The sequence below is a fragment of the Gracilinanus agilis genome, chromosome 5 (assembly GCF_016433145.1).
Source record: "Gracilinanus agilis isolate LMUSP501 chromosome 5, AgileGrace, whole genome shotgun sequence".
NCBI lineage: Eukaryota > Metazoa > Chordata > Mammalia > Didelphimorphia > Didelphidae > Gracilinanus > Gracilinanus agilis.
This window is the reverse complement of record NC_058134.1, coordinates 98,391,219-98,397,638: the sequence shown is the minus strand read 5'-3', so window position 1 is coordinate 98,397,638 and position 6,420 is coordinate 98,391,219. Positions and strand designations below refer to the sequence as shown.

The 6,420-nt window shown below is 39.2% G+C and overlaps 1 pseudogene; it reads right to left on the bottom strand.

Moving 5' to 3' along the window:
- Positions 1–2,291: 2,291 nt before the first annotated feature.
- LOC123249567 lies at positions 2,292–4,357 on the bottom strand (annotated as a pseudogene).
- Between the last annotated feature and the right edge of the window lie 2,063 nt (positions 4,358–6,420).

The following is a 6,420-nucleotide window of genomic DNA, read 5'->3' as shown; positions in this document are numbered from 1 at the left end:
CACGTCCCAGGGGACACATAGTGAGGGGCTCCATGTACAGGACAGAGCTGTTACTGGATGATGACATCCTTGTGTCACTCAAGCATTAGTAGCCTAGATGGTCAGAAGAGGTCCAGTCCAGGTTGAGCCCTAGAATTACCTCTATAACCATCACAGAACATTCTCTCTTTTGCACTGTATCACTATTGGATTCCCAGAAGCCTTTCCCTTCCTTAAAAGACAAGTCTTTCCCATTACAGCTCGAAGAAATTCTGCTAAGCAGCAGTCTGAAAACAACTTCCATACCCTCAAACAAGCCTTTCACACCTCTACCAGGCTGATCACTCAGTTATTCTTATATATTTTGCCAATAATTAACATATCACACTTTAGTCACAAAACCTGAATTAAGGAACAGGAGTGCTGGATTGAGTAGCTCCACAGTAAATATAAATCAGGGCTGTATTGTCTCCTGTACCTGGGCCATCTGAAAGACTAAGACAAGCCATACAGGAATCTCTTCTGTATACCTTTCAAGAGAAATTCCAGAATCATTTGTGACTTTTCACAATACCATATACATTATTTTAGAAATTATCCCCAAGGTCAAGGATCCAATTATAAGAGTAGAACATCTATCTATTCCCTTTCACCTCCCTATCTGTTCTCTTTCATCTCTCCTCTCTCCTTCTTCTTCTCTCTTTTCCCTCAAACCCTCTGCTTAAAAAGAAGAACACAACTTCCATTTACCCATCACGAATCTGCATACTCAGGACATCCAAGTCTCTCTTTCTTCTGTATTCAAACACAACACACTTTACCTCTTCACTTTCTCTGACTCTATTACCATCACAAAAATAAACATACCATTTGGTATCCCTCAAATGCTAATCAATAACTCCCAAGAATTGAGGCACTGTGTCTTTAGCATAGTGCTCATCAATTATAACTTGAAGTTCATAATACAAATTGGTAAACTGAGGTAACCACTGAGTATTGAACAAAACCTATGGTACAGTCAGGTTTACAATGAGCTTTTGCTTACATTCAAACAATACTTAAAGCACATTTTTTTACCAACAATTTACATAAAAACCATACTTAAAGGAATATCATAAAGCATGTAGTAGTACAGGGTCTATTTCCAATTATAAGATTAGAAACCTTTTAAGCACTATAAACCTTAAAGCAAGCCTTTGACCAGCAGGCTGCTTATCTATTTTCAAGACCAGGGAGTCAAATTTAATAATGAAGTTAGTCAATTTTAATACACTGACATGGAAAACCTTTATGATAACTTTAAACCCAAAAAATATTTTTGATCAATTTAAACAGATACACCTCTGGCCACACCTTGATAGCCTAAGCCCAGAGGATCTCAGACAGACCCCCCCACTCACTAAATGTCTGAGTGCAAGGAGTCATGTTCACACTCTTTGAAAAGGATACTTCTAAGCTAAGCTTGGAGTCCTCTCATCCCTGAGAAGGGCCTCCTTCCGGAACCCACGGGTTCACCATTTGTACCCCTATAACAACTGTACTGCTAAAAAAAGAACCTGTTTTACAAGATATCCATGACTTTTCTATCAATTTTTACTTGCTTGAACATCTCTTTAAAACCTCTGAAGTATACAATTAAAATATACTCATCTTTAAACTCTTTAAGTTCTTACTTATGTACTGTGTTGCTATATCAGTTCCTAAGTATCAAAGTAGAATGATTAAAAGTATTTCTTTCTTTTCCTTCCTGTTTGCAAGGAAGAGTTTATGAACAATTTACCCTAAGGCTGCCTGGCCTGAGTTAGGCTTTTATGACTTAACAACCGTGTCTCTTATCTCTCTTTACCAAGTGAGATCACCTGCAATTTAAAATTTAGCATGTACCAAAATCTTCATAATAAATTATTTTCAACAAACTAATTTAGTTTGAACTCCACAACTCCCAAATAACTTTAAGTCCTTTAGTAATATTTCAGTATGTAAACAACTGAATTTCAAGGTCATTTACTCTTACTCCTTTCAGACCTCTGTTTAAAACAGAATAGAACCTCCAGTTCAGTTTCCTTTTACCTCAAAGCATTGCTTACGTGACTGATTAAATTCCATCAATACTATTCTGATTTACCATTTGTTCTAGAATTCATACCTATTATTTCTTTATCAATTACTCTTATTTCCTCTGGCTTCTCCTCCTTTACCATTATTGCAAAAAGAGGAAAGGTACTATATTTAATTGCATGTAATCCTATTAGCTTCCTGGGCTGGTCAAATTTTCTCTTGTTAATTTCATACAGTTTGCATATCATATATTCTTTTTTTTTTCAGTTTACTTGCAGCACTTTTATTTTTCCTTACACAATGACGTGTTGGGCATTACAATTCTCAACTCTTAGGATGACTCACAAATTTTGGTATTCTACTGTCATGTGAGAACATTAAGGCAACGTACAAAAATCTTACATAAATTAACTAGATGCACAAATTTACAGAGGTTGTAAATGCAACTTTTTTGCAACTCAAGGTTGAGTAACTTAGCCCCATGACAAAGGGGGAAAACAGTGGGTTAAGGAAAAAAAAAACAATTCCTAAGGCTTGGATTCATTACATATTCCTGCTAGGATGATGGCAAGATATAACATACATTTAATAAACTCTTGCCAGCCTTAGGAGAAATTCTGCAAGTCAGCTCTTTTAGATGCTGAAAATCTGACCTTTAGATACCCTGTACAGATCTGATGCTTTATAGAACTAAACTGTACAGCTGTTGAGTGTCAACCAGCCAGATACTATATTGCCATGTTATCAGGTCAATTCTCTATAGAAGTTAACTCAGCCTTACCGGTCAAAATGAAGTGACCTGTTATCAGGGTTTAGATCAAAGATATGTACAAGGTATGCTAAAATGTACACCAAGGGAACAACTGTTAACTTGAATACGAGGTCAAATCAGTAACGGTTCAACAATCTAAAAAGTGCCGATATTTGTCTAATATCAGATACAAACTTCCCCAAGGACAAGTTTCTTTTCAAAGAAGGCTTATTCCAGTTTCATGAGGCTAACATGAGGTGTATATTTGCCAGGGCAAATTTTTACTTTGTGATACTCATGCAGCAAATGCTACGCATCTGCTAGCAGTCCATTTAGAAGCATTTGCGATGGACAATGGATGGGCCAGACTCATCATATTCCTGCTTGCTGATCCACACCTGCTGGAAGGTGGAAAGAGAAGCCAGAATAGAGCCACCAATCCAGACGGAATACTTACGTTCAGGGGGAGCAATGATCTTTATTTTCATTGTGCTAGGTGCGAGGGCTGTGATTTCTTTCTGCATTCTGTCAGCAATTCCAGGGTACATGGTAGTACCACCAGACAAAACTGTGTTGGCATATAGATCCTTTCGGATATCAACATCACACTTCATGATAGAATTGAAAGTGGTCTCATGAATGCCACAGGATTCCATTCCCAGGAAGGATGGCTGGAAGAGGGCCTCTGGACACCTGAACCTTTCGTTGCCTATGGTGATCACCTGGCCATCAGGAAGCTCATAGCTCTTCTCCAGGGAAGAGGATGAAGCAGCAGTGGCCATCTCCTGCTCGAAGTCCAGGGCAACATAGCACAACTTCTCTTTGATGTCTCGAACAATTTCCCTTTCAGCTGTGGTAGTGAAACTGTATCCTCTTTCTGTCAGTATCTTCATGAGGTAGTCTGTCAGGTCACGACCAGCCAAATCTAGACGAAGGATGGCATGGGGAAGGGCATAACCCTCATAGATGGGCACAGTGTGGGTGACACCATCACCAGAGTCCATAACAATACCAGTGGTACGACCAGAGGCATACAGAGACAACACAGCCTGAATAGCAACATACATGGCTGGAGTGTTGAAGGTCTCAAACATGATCTGTGTCATCTTCTCTCTGTTGGCCTTGGGATTTAAGGGAGCTTCTGTAAGCAGAACAGGTGTTCTTCAGGGGCTACACGAAGCTCATTGTAGAAGGTATGATGCCAGATTTTCTCCATGTCATCCCAGTTGGTAACAATGCCATGTTCAATTGGATATTTCAGAGTCAGGATACCTCTCTTGCTCTGGGCTTCATCACCAACATAACTGTCCTTCTGCCCCATTCCCACCATGACACCCTGGTGTCTTGGGCGTCCAACAATGGAGGGGAACACAGCCCGAGGGGCATCATCCCCAGCAAAGCCAGCTTTGCACATGCCAGAGCCATTGTCAATGACAAGAGCAGCAATTTCTTCTTCCATTTTTATTCAATCTAAGGTTGGGAACCGTCCAAGTCTGAGAAATTAGAGCCGGGGGAAAGGGAGGGGGGCAAAAATCGAGGAAACGTCCAAAGTAGCCTACAAGTGCTGCCGGCTACCACTGAGTGAGCTGCATATCATATATTCTTAACCTATTCAGGTGGAAAACTTAATTCTCTTTATAGTCCAAACGCATACCTATTTTGTATTCATTCATCATTACTTTCTAGCAATTTGAGTCTAAATACATGTTAATCTCTAGATCACAAATTCCTTCTTATACACTGCCCCTTCAACTGAGGGTACTCAGGTACAGCCATCAGCCATCTGATTGGCTAAGTTGGCTTCCTTGTCTCCTAACTTTCCCTGTGCTTTATGCTCTGATTGATCTAACCTGTCTCTCTCTTTTGCCTGTGATTTCTAACAAAAATGCTTCTTGTAGCACCTCAACAAACTGCTATCTGTTTACAGTGGGGGGTTGGAAGTGAGCTGTTCATTAGGCTGGCTGTGTTTCTTAAGGAAAGAACTTTGAACTTTCAAATTCCCTCCTGTTCAGATGTTAAAAAAAATTTTACCAAATTTTCAGTACCTGTATTATTAAAACCCATGCAGAGATTAACCACTTTAAAAACTTCTTGTGTGTCATATGATTACTTGTTGCTAGTTCTGACAGCACATACATTAAAAAACATCTCATTTGAAAAATCCCAAGTTTAAATTCTAGAATAAGTTCTCAATAATAACACTACAACTTTTTCTGAATGACTTTTACATCTACAAAGTAGCCAATACAATTTTTTACCTTATAGAATAAACATTTCCTCTCTGTGTCAGACTGGCTATTAACCACATTTAGACAATTCTCAATTCCTAAAACCAAGGCTTAACAAACTTCTAAACATGAGTTTTTGTGCTCAATAAAATCTGGTTAATATTTCACATTTGACTGACAAACAGTTACCACAATAAATAAAATTACATTGTACCATATCAACATCATTAGCAATCCTCAACCCTTAAAATCAGATCTTAAGTGAAAAATGCCAATTATGGAGTAAAGGGAAGGGGGTTGGCACACACATAATTATCAAGGTAGTGTCAGGGACAGGTGATCAGGAAGCATCTGGGGAGGGGGGTTTCAGGGTCAGGGGTCAGGAAGCATTTGGCAAACATACATTAAGTAAGCAAATATTGTTAAGCAGGCAAACATAGACAAACATTCCTCAAGGTTAATATTCATCAGATAAGATAACTTCAGTTTTAGGCTTATCATAGTGGGAGATAAGGAAGACTGTTCTGGGAAACATTGGGGTCTGGGGGTAGCTTGTCCAAGCTAGAAAAAGTTCAGTAGTCTGTCAGACTGATTTTTAAATCCAACAGAGCAACCAATGTTAGTCACCCCTAAATATGGTTTATACCCTTGATCTTGCAATCCCTCAAAAATATATCACTTCCATGTTCAAGTATTCCTAAATCCACTTATCTGCTTCATTTAATTGGATTTCTGCCTTTCCCTATGCCATCCTTACCAAACTCCTGTCTTCATCTCCACACAGACCTCCATTTCCTTACCTTTCAGTTCTCTACCTGACTCTCTCCCTTACATTAGGCACCATCTTTATTTTCCCCCTTCTTGATCCCTTCGTGAGCCAGTTCAACTCTGCACTCTGTTCCTCTCTTAAATCCCCAGTCCTCTTATTGTTATATTGATTATTCCCTAAGTCTCAACCTTGGATCATTCCCACCTTCACTCCTACTTATCTACTGCTAATCTAAAGTGCAAAAACCCCACATAAACAAGTATGCTTATGTCCACTGCAGATTGATGTTACACAGTCTCAGCTTAGCCCTCACCACTACTAGGCCATACTACTACATATCTTGTATGAATTCATTTATCTCCATATTCCAGAGTCTCTTCCATATATTTTCACCCCTAATTAAACCTCCTATAGCTCCATTCCCCTCAATTCTCAACTGAGATCTATGCCTCATATTTTCAGTAAACATTGAGGCCATTTACCATGAGCTCTCTCTTCTACACTTTCTACTCTCTTCTATTCCTCCTCTCATATTAGTCATAGGTTTTCTGTCATTATTAGCTCCTTCACACTCCTCTCACTTATGTGACCCTAATCCTTACCAAACTAACCCCTCTGCCTCCTCAAACAATCCC